At 48.5% G+C, this 13,394-nt stretch overlaps 1 long non-coding RNA gene across 1 annotated transcript in view; it reads left to right on the top strand.

The window, feature by feature from the left end:
- Positions 1-13,394, top strand: part of LOC134927322 (uncharacterized) — a 133,413-nt gene that overhangs the window by 26,694 nt on the left and 93,325 nt on the right. The window lies entirely within an intron of this gene.

Below are 13,394 nucleotides of genomic sequence, written 5' to 3'. Positions count from 1 at the left end.
ACCATCAACACACAAAAGTTGTGTGAGATGCAGAATTTGTGTTCCACACAGGAAAGAGCTGTCTGGAAGGCAAAGGGATATGGCCAGGAGTCCTCAGGGCTCTGGACGGATGGACATGGTAAACCAGTGGCCCCCAGGGCATACCTTCCATGTCTGGCTGAAGCAGCTCACGGGCTGACTCATCTAGGCAAGGAGGGGATGTGCAAATTGGTAAGAGCATACTGGTGCGCCCCAGGATTCTCCTCTCATGCGAGTAAAAGAGCAATGTCATGCCTTACCTGTCTGAGAAAGAATATTGGAAAGGCAATACCTACAGAACCATCCCATATCCCACCTGCCGGCGGCCCTTTCCAGGTAATACAAATCGACTTCATTCAATTACCCCCATGTCGAAATTTGAAATATGTACTTGTTTGTATAGATGTTTTCTCGAATTGGGTCGAAGCTTTCCCAGCAGCTACAAATACCGCTATGTTTACAGCTAAGAAAATTGTGCAGGAATTTGTATGTAGATATGGTATCCCTAGAATCATTGAAAGTGATAGGGGTACCCATTTTACAGGTGATGTCTTTCAAGGAATGTGTAAGTTGATGGGAATTGATAGCAAGCTGCACACTCCGTACCGTCCACAGGCGAGCGCGAAGGTCGAAAGAGTGAACAGCACTATTAAAAATAAATTGAGTAAAGTAATGGCAGAGACAGGATTGACGTGGCCAGAAGCTTTACCCATTGTTTTGTATAGCATCAGAACCACTCCCAGGTCCCCTCTTAATCTGTCTCCTTTTGAAATCTTGTTTGGTCGACAACCGCATGTCATGATTAACCCTCAGGATGATTTGAAATGTAACAATGAAGTAACTGTAAAGTACTTGATTAACATGAGTAAGCAGTTGAGGAATCAAAATGATAATCTGAAGTTGGTGATTCCTGATTTACCAGATAGTAATTGTCATGACATTGAACCTGGGGATTATGTAATGATACGAAATTTTCTACGCTCAGGTTGTCTTATTGATAGATGGGAAGGACCATACCAGGTCTTATTGACTAGCACCACAGCATTGAAGGTGGCTGAGAGAGAGACTTGGGTCCATTCATCCCACTGCAAAAAGATTGCTGATCCAGAGAAGTCCCGTGATAAGGAACAGACGGTAGAGGTTGTATCACTGGAGTGTCTGTTCCAGGAGGACTGAGGCGGCACCTGAGCCTTGAAGACCGAAAGCAGTTGTCGACTCCCCTCTCCCTTTTATTGTTTTTCTCCACTTCCCATCCCCTCTTCCTTGAAATTTCTTTTTTTCCCCCTTCTCATTCTTCTCTATTTCCTCCTCAAAGATGGACTTGCCCCAAGAGACTGTGATCCGGATTTTGATGTTAACCGTGATGTTGACCAGAGCAGTCTGTTCCGGCGAGAGTACCATAGAGGTCGAGAGAGGATCTGGAATGGGTTCCGATTATGATGATGGAGGCGTAGTTTTCCAAGATCGACCAAACCAACAAGCAAAGGCGAGTATCAGAAAACGATCCGATAGAAGAAATTGTGATGGATTGTTAGCTGAAGAAAATTGTATCTGTAGGCTCTGTGATAATCTGGTTGAAGATGGATGCATAAAGAAATGCCAATCCAGTTTTAATATCCATATGGACCGGCATCCATTGAGTGACTATCACTCTTTAGTGGGTAATGTGTTAAACAAAACAGATTGTTGGGTATGCTCTCAAGTACCTCAGGGTCATAGCAAATCAGGGCTAGTACCATTTCCTTTAACGTTAGGGGAGGTACTTGAGCTAAGTGGTGGGAGACCGGTGGACCGGAGATTTAACATCTCCAGCCCTCCTAGTTTGAAGCTCCACCAATACCATGTGGATAGGTCCCTCTTATGTTTTAATATCTCCAACCCCCGTAAGCCGGGAAATTGGGAAGTGTCATGGAGCAACCTTACCATGACCTTTTCACACAGAGCAGATAGAATGCCTACAGATACAGAGCTCGTACGCCACATAGCCAGTAGAGGAAAATCTTTCCGGTATCGATATACCTTAGGAAATAGGATTACTAGAGTTGGAGAGGTATCACCAGGATACTGTGCACATATCGTACAAACTGATACGTGCATTAAGCAGATGGAAGAATTAGGGTCAGGAGATTTCACCTGGAAGGTTTGTAACATGGTCATGTCCTTCTCCGTCCCTTATGTTCTCCCCGATGATGCATATTTCATATGCGGGAGAAAGGCGTACAAATGGCTTGCCCCAAACTCTGAAGGATTGTGTTATATTGGAAAAGTATTGCCTGAAGTGATGACTGTTACACATGACAAAATGAAGGACATACACCGTGGTGCCCAAGCTCCTTATACTCACACTCATTACGAGCACCGAGTTAAAAGACAACTGTCAGAAAGGTTAGAGCATCCGGCCTCTGATCTTATCCATGAATCCACCGGGATTCAGGTCCTGGTAGCGTTAGATTTCACTCGCACCGCTCGAGGAGTGATGAATTATAGATACATTTCCGCACTCGCCAATTTGTTAGATAATATCACTGAAATGTATGATGACACGTTTAGATACACTGGAAGAGAACTTCAAGCTTACAAAACGGAACTAGTTCAGCATAGGATGGTTCTTAATTATCTTACAGCAGTAACAGGCGGATATTGTGTTACATTGGCAACACAGTACGGCATAAAGTGTTGCACGTATATCACGAATAGCACCGAGGATCCGGTAGAGGTCATAGACCAAAAGATGGACGATATTCTGCAATTAAAGTGGGAATTTCGTCGAAAACACAATCTCACCCTTGCTGCTGTAGGTAATGAGCTGACTGGTTGGGTGTCATGGTTGAACCCGCGAAATTGGTTCTCCGGTTTAGGAGACTGGGCTCAAGGAGTCATAATGGATGTTGGAAAGTTTCTACTATGTATCTTAGGTGTTGTTATATTTATTGGATTGATATTTAGATGCGGGCAGGCTTTAATGAGGTGCAAACAAAGTACAAAAGTGATGAGCGTGAGGAGTGAGGAAACTGTAATTAACCTGGATTTGATTTATGACCCAATAATAGAAACCAGAATGTGATGAAAATGCGATTATACGGTCCGTTTCTTTCACCTGTTTTTCTGCTTTTCTCCAAGATACAAAGACCCCCTTGGACGAGGAAGTTGACGAGACGCTATACAGACAACAGACAAGCACCAAAGATGAAGTTTTGACCACTTGAGAAATGGACATTTGATGAACTTTGCCATGGATCCCCAGTTTCCCTAGTACTTTTAAACTCACGCTAGCCCAACATTTTTTTGTAAATCCGATGGCTCTGACAAAGCTATTTGCTCATGCCCAAGGAGCAATACAGCGCAAAGAAGACGACTCTCAACAGATACCGAACACAACTTCGACGACAGATGTACATTTCCCTGACATAGAATATCATTGCATTTTCCATAAGTGTTCTTTATCTTCATCTCTACAACCCTCAGGTAATGACACACATAGACGATAGGGAATACAGGCACAGATATCAGCAACCACATACCTCCCCCATTCATGTACCATCAACTAAAATGTGCTCCCCATTTTGTTCAAAATCCGAAAAGAGCTCGGTAAAGTTTGACAGCCCATCCACAGACCTGTACCACAGGATAAGAAGGAATTCAAATGTATACTTCGCAATACCTCGAAGCTTGATTTACAACACGTACGGCACGATGATACATGACCCTCCAACATGGACTCATACACACATGCTTCTGCTATCACACTAGGTCATACCCTCTTCACACCTACTCCTCTCTCCTCCCTCACCCAACCATGGAAATGAATTAACCCCTGACATATATTTTTCTCCTTTTGAAATGTTTTAGAAGGTGGCAGTTATTATTGACTGCCAAAGGGTGGACTGTCAAAGTCAGAAAAATATCCCCATGCACGTTGCCATATTTGCACCGCACACTGGTCCGTGTTGCGCATGCGTACGCTCTCCCGTGAAGGCGCATACCCGCAATAGCGTGCACTCGCAGGCGCGGTATGCGTATTTACGGTAGAGTTTATGTAGTCGTAGCGTGCGACTCATTCATTACATATTTTCACAATTAATGTAGTTTATAGATCATGATCCCTTTGATAGTTTCTGAAAGTTTGGTTAAAATAGAAGGTCCCTGTTTAAAGTAATCCCTCTTTGTATTGTACGAAGGGTCTAACAGGAATCATACAGCAGTGTTTGGTACCCATCGGAAGAGTATTTAATTAGCAATATTCCGGTGTTGGTTTGGAGCGTATTAATCGCTCGTGCGAATAGTTATGGACATAAGAAGTTTATGTCCATTTCTATTATTTACTCATACTCAGGTATGCGGCGGGAAACCTAGTTTCCCACCCACCTGAGCTGTTGGAAATCGTCACAGCCCACCTGTATGAATCAACCTATGACCTTTTGTTGTGATACAGGGTCGAATTCCTTCATCCAATGGACAATGGGATTGTAGGGACTATGAGATTGCATTGTGTGTGGGGCATAAATAGGCAGGCCGACCACATCCAGCTCTCACTCTTCAACGGTTCTCATTGCTGAAAATCGGGTGCTGGATGTCCAGGCGCATGCGATCGTTTACCCTGTGCGTAAGTTTCTCTCCGTAATCATTGTCTTTCTGTGAGCCAATTTCTCTCATCTCTCTCCGTCTCTCTCTCTCTTTCCCTTCTCTTTCTCTCGTATCTCCTCTAGACTAGTATTGTATTGTATTAGATAGTATTGTATTTTGGTTAGGAAGTCTCTGTTATATTGTAGTGTATCATTTGTACTGTTATCCCCTTTTAAAAGTATATTAGATATAATACAGTTAATAGGCTTTGGACCCTAAACCAGTATCTGTGTATTTCCTATAGTGTTAAGTGTTCACTTGAGCGTCGGTGACGCTCAAGCAGCTTTGTAGTTAGTCAGGTTACACAAGGTTGCACTTACACCCTGTATTCACATTAAGGTATTCTGTGTATTTCATTGGTATAAGGTTTAGACATAAAGGTATAGCGTTGTGAGCGTCTGCGCCGCTGGTGATCTCCTCGTGGTCTCGAGCGTCCGCTACGCCATAGCGAATCATTACTCTAGTCATAGCCAATAACGTGTCCTGTGATCACTGGGCCGTGAGCGAACGTGACGCTCGAGCGTCTCGCCTTCGGCTGAGCGATCGTTACGCAACTAGCGTACCATTACGGTACTTCTTAAGTAAACAGCGTACAGTGTTCTTAGACTTCATAAAGGGTTGTTTATACGACAAGGGAATTTAGTATTGTCACCAGTATGAGCTAACACTCAATACCTTCTCTGGCTTATGGAAGGGTTAATAGTAACACTCCAGAGGGAGGGGTTTGAAGGGGCAGCATGTTTTTTAAATAGGATACCCACAGAGTGTAAGTTGTCCATTATCAAAGAAGCGAGTCAGGAGAACATTCTGGCTCTGTAATGTTCCGATATATCCAAAGTGGCTTCACTTCACCTCATCGTTCTACTGTGCATACGTGCAAGTATCGGTGGGTTTATCTTCCTATTTTTATTTTCTTGAAGTTGTCTTTCTGTTGTGACTTTGACTTTTTATCATTATATTCTTGTAACTTTCTTTTTTCTGTAACATAAGCTTTGAAGTGTTTTACTTGAATTAAATAATCTAATTTTAGATCTGGCTTCTGTTGTGTATCCAACCCAACTCTCTGAAAGAGGCGTTACCAAAATATTAATAATTCTAGGTGCAGGCAAAAGCCATAAGTTTGCCTTGGGTCATACCCTAAACGTTTGTACTTTGGCTAACACACGCGCTCAGGTATCCAGTAAAGGTGTCACGTGGCAGGGATTCGCAGATTGGCGTATCTGGGGAATCGCCGTGCCTAGGATCGTGACACACACCAACTATAAAGCCAGACCCACATTATAAATAAAAAATAAAAAAACACTGAAAAAGCCACATTAAAAAATAACATTGTCAGTGGTGGTACAGTACTGGTACTCACTATGGGCTTAAGACTTCTTATGAGAGTACCTCATCGTGGAGGCTGCAGTAGGAGGGCAACAGAAGCCACTCTGAAAGATTAAAGCAGTCCATTCACAGGGGAGATACAGGAAAGTGCAGCTTCCAGGCTTGGTCCCAGCAGCATGAACGCAGGGCACTAGCGGCTGTAATCAGGAACCAGGCAGTAGTGTATTGGCGGGATGGGGACAGCTGGGCAGAGCGGTGGAAGAGCCAGGAGCAGGATGGTGTTCATTTTAAATATAGCGCCGACTCGCAAACTAATCGGTGCTCAAATTGGCTGCTGGTCCACGAGCCCTGATTGGCAGGCGGCCAGCTCCACATTTGAAATGCCGCACAGTCCAGTCTATATTGCTGCCCGGATAATTTAGCACATTTACGATCAGTTTCTCTGACAGTCCGCCCCGCATGTCAGGCCCCACCCCCCCACAGGTACTAAAGCATCGCACGATGTTCATGGTTTTGAACCTGGTGAGTATCTCCTTGCCAGGGCAGCTCCCACTACCTGCCACGTCCCAGCGGCTGCATGTGACATCACACAGCCGCCGTAGCCCGCCCCCCAACAGTCCGGACCATGCCCCGCCAACGGCATTCTAACGCCATTGGCACGCCCCCTCCCGCGCTGCGACCATCTCTGCCCCCTCGAGCACACTCCACATAGGGATTCAGACTGCGATCGCTGCCGCGGTCCACTCTGAATTACCCCCCTCATTCAGCTACATTAGCAGTTTTGCTAAGATTGCAAAACTGCTAATGAACAAAAATCACATGCTGCAGCACACGTGCAGTGTTGGTCCGGCTCGTGCACACTGTGGGGACAACCGGGAGGTGCGATCACATCTCAGTAGCGTCTGCTACTAAGTACCCCCCATAGCTCGCTGTCTGGCAGGTAGTTTTTTAATCTTCATTATTTAATTAAAAGGTCAAATTGTTAAAAGTGATTTGATTTAGCTCCATTCTGTCCACTACGACAACCTTTCACCTTCTCAGTGCATAGAAAACTCTTCTGCCTCTTTTGCTGCCTATCCGTGTGTGTGCGTGTGTGTGCGTGTGTGTGTGTGTGTGTGTGTGTGTGTGAGAGAGAGAGAGAGAGAGAGAGAGAGAGAAAGAGGGGAAAGAGACAGATAGAAGGAGGGAGGGGGAGATAGATGGAGGAGGGGAGATAGAGAGATAGACGGGGAGGGGAGATAGAGAGGGAGTGGGGGGGATAGAGGTGGTAGGGGAGAGAGAGAGAGGGAGATAGAGGGGGAGTGGGGGGGGAGAAGGAGGGAGATAGAGGGGGGAGGGGAGAGAGATAGAGGGGGACAGAGGAGAGAGGGATGGGAGGGAAAGAGTGTGTGTTGCTGTCAGGGGGCAGGGACACAGACTCACACAGAGAGAGGCACGAAGAAATGGAAACAATTGCTGTATGAAAAGCTGCAGCCCTGGGAGGGACCAGGTTGTAAATGATCCTGCACACATCAATAACAACCAGGGAGTTTCCAAGACACCTGTGCTGTACTTATGTGTATTCTGCGGCCAAAGCCGGCCATAGGCATAGGCAAACTAGGCAATTGCCTAGGGCATTTGATATGCCTAGGGGCATCAGCAGCTTCTGCTGATTAAAATGATATGTGGCATGCCTATATTCTGTGTGTAGCATTTCATATGCAGATACAGCCACAGTCTCACACAGTATATAGGCATGCTGCATATCAATTTAATCAGCAGAAACTGATTGTGCATCCTAGCCACATAGCAATGCAAATAAGATGCATTTTTATTTTAAAAAATGTGCCCGACAATAGCATTGAGGCAAGATTTATGAGGACACATCTGTATTCAAGCAGAGGCAGAAGTCACAGTGTTAGTGGTAGTGTGAGTGTTGTGTGCACTGTGCATGTGAGTAGGTTAGTTGTGCAGTAGTGTTCGGAATATGTGTAAGGAGCATTATGTGTGTCATGTAAAAATGCATTTATAATGTGCACCATATGTGTAAGGGGCACTATGTGTGTCATTATGTGTATAAGGGCATTAATAATGTGCAGCATATGTGTAACAGGGTACTACTGTATGTGTGTCATTATGTGTATAGGGGCACTAATAATGTGCAGCAAATGTGTAGGGGGCACTATGTGTGTCATTATGTGTATAAGGGCATTAATAATGTGCGCCATATGTGTAAGGGACATTACGTGTAAAAGGGTATTAATAAAGGTTGACATAATGTGTAAGGCGCATTATGCTTATAAGGACATTAATAATGTGTCTCATATGTGTAAGGGGCATTACTGTTTGGCATTATGTGTATAAGGTGCTCTACTATGTGGCATTGCGTATAGAAAGGGCACCCCTGTGTCATCTAATGTGAATAAAGGGCAATAGGGTGTGGTCTAATGTGAATAAGGAGCAATTCAGTGTGATGTAATGTGAGTAAGGGGCTCTACTGTGAGTAGTAATGTTTATAAGGTAAAGTAATACTACTGTGGGATGTAATATGAATAAACCTCCTAATGATAATCTGTGGACCCCTTCATTCAAAAGTAAAGCATTCATTACCTTTAATACCAAGAAATAATGACACGGAGACTTGAATTTGGCAGAAAATTGTTAGCTATTTATTGTACCCTAACCATTAGCAAACCTGTGAATTGAAAATTTAGTTAACATGCCGATTCAGCCAGCATATGGTGGCAGAAAAAAGAACGGCTCTATTGAACTGACGCTAACCTTAAAACTTCAAATTCAAAACTATCCTAATTTAAATACAAACTATAAAATCGGTAATAGGTGCCCAACTCAACCCCCACGGTGACTACCCACCCTGATGGGTGATGCCGCTGCCCCCGGACGGGTGGTCGAGCGGCCTTAAAAGTCAATGGAGGTGAGTACACCTAAACCACACCAAACTGTAAATCACTACAACTAACAAGACAAACTACAACCTGCCGTTCTTTTCCGCCAACAGCGAAAGACTCCTCCCCAGAGTCTTCGCACCGCCACCATAACCTCAACCTAACTCCTGCAATACTAGAAACAAATCCTCCAGGAAAAGCATCATCCCCTCATTGGACAGATGCACACCATTAGGCCGAAAAAAGGTGACTGTCTCGAAACCGAATCCTAGGGTGGCGAACCACTTTGCCTCCGTGGGACAACACCCACTTCGCCACCGCCCCATTCACCTTTTGCCTGGCCTCATCAATCAGGCGACCGTCCGCCACACCTCGCCAACTCAACCTTGGCACCATCATCAAGAACACCAAGACGCAATTGGTCCATGCCGCGGCCACACTGGCCAGATCCTTCATCATGGCCCACCGCAGCTCCAAAGATGTCCTCTTACCCAGGTCGTTGCCACCTAAATGGACAACCAGTACCCTAGGGACTCCATGCTCGCTGGCCTGACTGACTAATCTACTCTTCAGATCTTTCCACAACATCCCCCGCCAACCAAGCCAACGAACGCCATGAGCCCTAGGAAACATCTGTGCCCCCTCCGAGGCCAAAAACCTGGCTGCCCAGTACACATAAGAGTGGCCAACCACCCAGATAGCCAATTCATCTTCTACCCAACCTGAAGAGAAGGAAAGGGGGTAAAAATTGGTTACTAAGTATCTAAAGCAGTGTTTATTAAACGCATTAACCTGAAGGATCTGCCAAAAGAAAAATGGGTTTTTGTTTATTGCAGAAGTCACGGCCTAGCCGATCTGCACACGCTTTCGGCCAATTTGAAGCAGAACATAAACACACAATGGGAAAATCAAATTAAAATAAGAAACTAAACGGGGGGGGGGGTATAAAATGGGAAAAAACATGTAAGAAACTCAGCTGGAGGTGAAAGCGTAAAGACCTGCTGAGGGACTTTGATTAGAACTGATCAGCCGAATTGTAGATTAGAATTCAGTCCGTCAAGTCAGGCAAAAAATCGCAAAAGAACTCCAGACCCCCGCTGCCAGCAGCGGCGAGTAGCTGATCCCTGAGTAGGATAAACAGGGGAGACAAAACCGATACAACACACAAGGACGTACTGAACTTTACCACAGGACTTATACAACTACAAATAACCAAAACTACATTCAAGCAAACATCTCATGCAACGGGGCGAATATATCGTCTGTAACTTGACGACTTCCATCGCCCCACCGCCTGGATTTCAGCCACGGAAAACCCGACGTCGCAGCCCCGATGCGGAAGGAATGCGTCCCGAAAGCAGCAGGTGGAAGGCCCAAGCTCGCCAGACAGCGACCCAGCATCCAACGAAACTGATATTTAGTCACTGGCAAACCGTCATAATGAAGCAACCACGACCCCCGACCATCGGGCCGTACTGCCGCATACTGAACTGCCAACCTCACTGGGCAAATGCTCTCCTCCAGCGCCGGAACCAAGGTGACCCATCGACCTCTACCTACTTGGTCCGTCTTAGAGCGACGCAATCTGCACAGCAAGGACCTCTCACCCACCACCACGTCCTCGAGAAGCATGCGCGAATCTGCTCGCTTAGAAGGCGCCACCAGCTCCGAAACCCGAAAGGCACCGTGATAAGCCATTGAGAACGCCAAACTGAACAGCAGCGACTCAAAAATGGACGACGCGATACTGCCAACCGCCATGATGACAGCCGGAAGCAAGGCCGCATCAATGGGCCGCCTCCTATCAGGCGGCGTTGGCGCCACGCGCGCCCATCCCTTCATTGCCTTAAGCAGAATCCCGCACTTTGTCACGTCAGGGACACCCTTGATTTTGTTAAAGAACGAAATACCAGCCAAGTACCGGGATACCACCGCTCTGGACCTACCCGTAACAAACAGCTGCCAAATAAAAGAAAGCATCATCCGATGCCCGCTCTTACCTTGTTGACTTCGTCCTCGGACAAACTCCTCCCACTCGCTCCAAGCTTGTCCGTAAGCCTTGAGCGTGTTCGGAGCGACTGACCGCATCGCTAGACCCTCCAGTCCGGCCCGATCACCTGCCAGACATAACCGGGACATTGAAAACCTTGCTCATCGGCCTCGGGTGCCAACAAACAAAACCTCTCCCACTGACCTCGTGACAACGCGTCGGCAATTTCGTTCTCCAGCCCAGGCACATGCTGCGCGCGGAACCACACATTCCTATGCAAGCATGTCAACAGCAACTGCCCCAGCACCCTCAGGACTACCAGCGACTTCGCCCTTTGGTTATTTATCGCATGCACCACGCCCAGATTGTCACATCTAAACAAGATGCTGCGATGCGCCAGACGATCGCCCCAAACCTCCAGCGCCACCATAATGGGGAAAAGCTCCAGCAGCAAAAGGTCCTTAGTTAAACCCTCGCGATGCCATTCCGCCGGCCACGAGGCCGCGCACCAAGATCCCTCCAGATAGCAACCGAACCCAGAGGAACCCGCTGCGTCGGTAAACTGCTGCAGCCCAGCGCTGTCGACTGTTGGAGCCTGCCATATACACACCCCGTTGAAGTCCTCCAGGAACGAGGCCCATACGGCCAAATCCCTCTTAATCTCGGAGGACAAGCGTACGAAATGATGTGGTCTGGCACACCCCGCAGTCGCCCTTTCCAGCTTCCGGCAGAAAACCCTGCCCATCGGGATTACCCGACAATCAAAGTTCAAAATGCCCAGCAAGGACTGCGCCTGCCGCAGTGTGACTTTGCGCGACCTTACGAACCGGCCGATAGCCTCGCGGAGCTTCGCAACCTTGTCTGGAGGCAGTCGACACGATCCCGCCACCGTGTCGATTTCTATCCCCAAAAATGACAAACAGGAGACCGGCCCCTCTGTTTTATCCGCGGCCACGGGAACGCCGAAGTGAAAAAACAGAGCTCGGATGCTGAACAGCAAGTCGCCGCACCGTGGTGAATTTGCCGGACCCACACACCGGAAGTCATCGAGGTAATGGGCGACTCCGTGACCCCCTGACGAAGACTCCACGCACCAATGTAGGAATGTGCTAAACCGTTCGAAAAACGAGCATGAAACGGAACATCCCATCGGCAAACACTTGTCGATGAAATACTCCGCTCCAATCCGACCGCTGGTCTCCCTGTCTCCCCAGCTCACTCCCTTGCAGCCGGAGTCCGGCAGGGAGCGGGGGAGAGACAGTGTGAGGGGCAGAGACAGCAGTGCTGCACAGGGCAGCGGGGAGTCACGCCGCGGCGCCCTCCCAGCGGGCGGAGGGAGCTCCGGCCTGCGGGGGGAGGGTGCGCGCGGGGAGTTTGAAAGAGGGGGCAGCGCTGGCACCATAGGGCAGTCACAAGGGGAGAGCAGTGACTGGTGGGGGACCGGGCCGCTGGTGGTCAGGGGCGCTGCCGGTTCCCCACCGGGCCAGTCTGGGCTCTGGACGTCGGGCCCCCTGTTGGCGCCTGTCGGGCGTCGGGCAGGAAGGCGCGCGCCGACACCGGCGGGGGAACCCACGGGGTACGGCAACGAGTTTTGGGGTGGTCAGGACCCCTCCGGAACACTGGCGTCGGCCCTGTCAACGGTGGTGGCGGCATTGGGCCCGCTGGCCGCTGCCGCATCCCCGGGGGTGGCAAGGCGTTCTGGCGCGCATGCAGTAGCAGGCGGGTCCGGTACGTGGGCGGTGTCGGTGGCGCAACGAGTTGCTCGCGCCTGCCGGGAGCTGGGGGCGGCCGCGGCGCAGCTGGGTCATCGTTCCGTGCGGGACGAGCAGGGGCGCGAAGCGGGGACGCCTGCGCCCCGGGGTGCTAGGTATGCGCCGCGATTGTTTTCTGGGTCCTTTGCTCCGTCTTCTTCTTCAGGTGATCGCGGAGAAGTGGAGATGGTGGCGAGCGAGGATGAGGATGTCGCGTTTGCCACACCGGAGGATTCCAGGTTTGAGCAGTCGACGGCATCAGGTGAGGTGGAGCAGTCGGGGTCGGGCTCCAGCACGCGCTCTAGTTCTCGCAGCTCTTCCTCTTCTCTGTCGTCGCCGGCGTCCGAAGTCAGTAGCACGACTAGGGCGAAAAAGCGCGCAATGAAATACGCCAAGCGGGCGGCGGGTCAGCAGGAGAGACGGAAGAGACGGAAGCGGCTTAGCGAGGACGCTCGCAGGGCCAAGAAGCGCCGCGATTTGCCTGGTGTAGTCCACTGCGATTACACTGCCGTGATGCGGGGACTGAGGGACAGCTGCCGTAGGAAAATCTGCAGGGGGGATTACGTTGATATGTTCGTCTTGACGAAGGACGCTAAGAAGGACTATAAGTCGGCGTCAGCCTAGGGACTGTATGTATTTCAATTATGATTGTTAGTAACCTATATTTTCAGCTGGCTATGTCCCGGGGGGATGTGACTGGTATTGCCCACAAGTATGTATGTTACAGGATTGAGCCCCTTAGTTGTTTAAAAGTATTAGCCTGCCATCATTGGTGGCTGGGATTACCTGGTGAAGGTTTCA

The sequence above is a fragment of the Pseudophryne corroboree genome, chromosome 5 (assembly GCF_028390025.1).
Source record: "Pseudophryne corroboree isolate aPseCor3 chromosome 5, aPseCor3.hap2, whole genome shotgun sequence".
Classification (NCBI taxonomy): Eukaryota; Metazoa; Chordata; class Amphibia; order Anura; family Myobatrachidae; genus Pseudophryne; species Pseudophryne corroboree.
The sequence above is the reverse complement of the archived record's forward strand: the minus strand, read 5'-3'. Positions and strand labels throughout refer to the sequence as shown.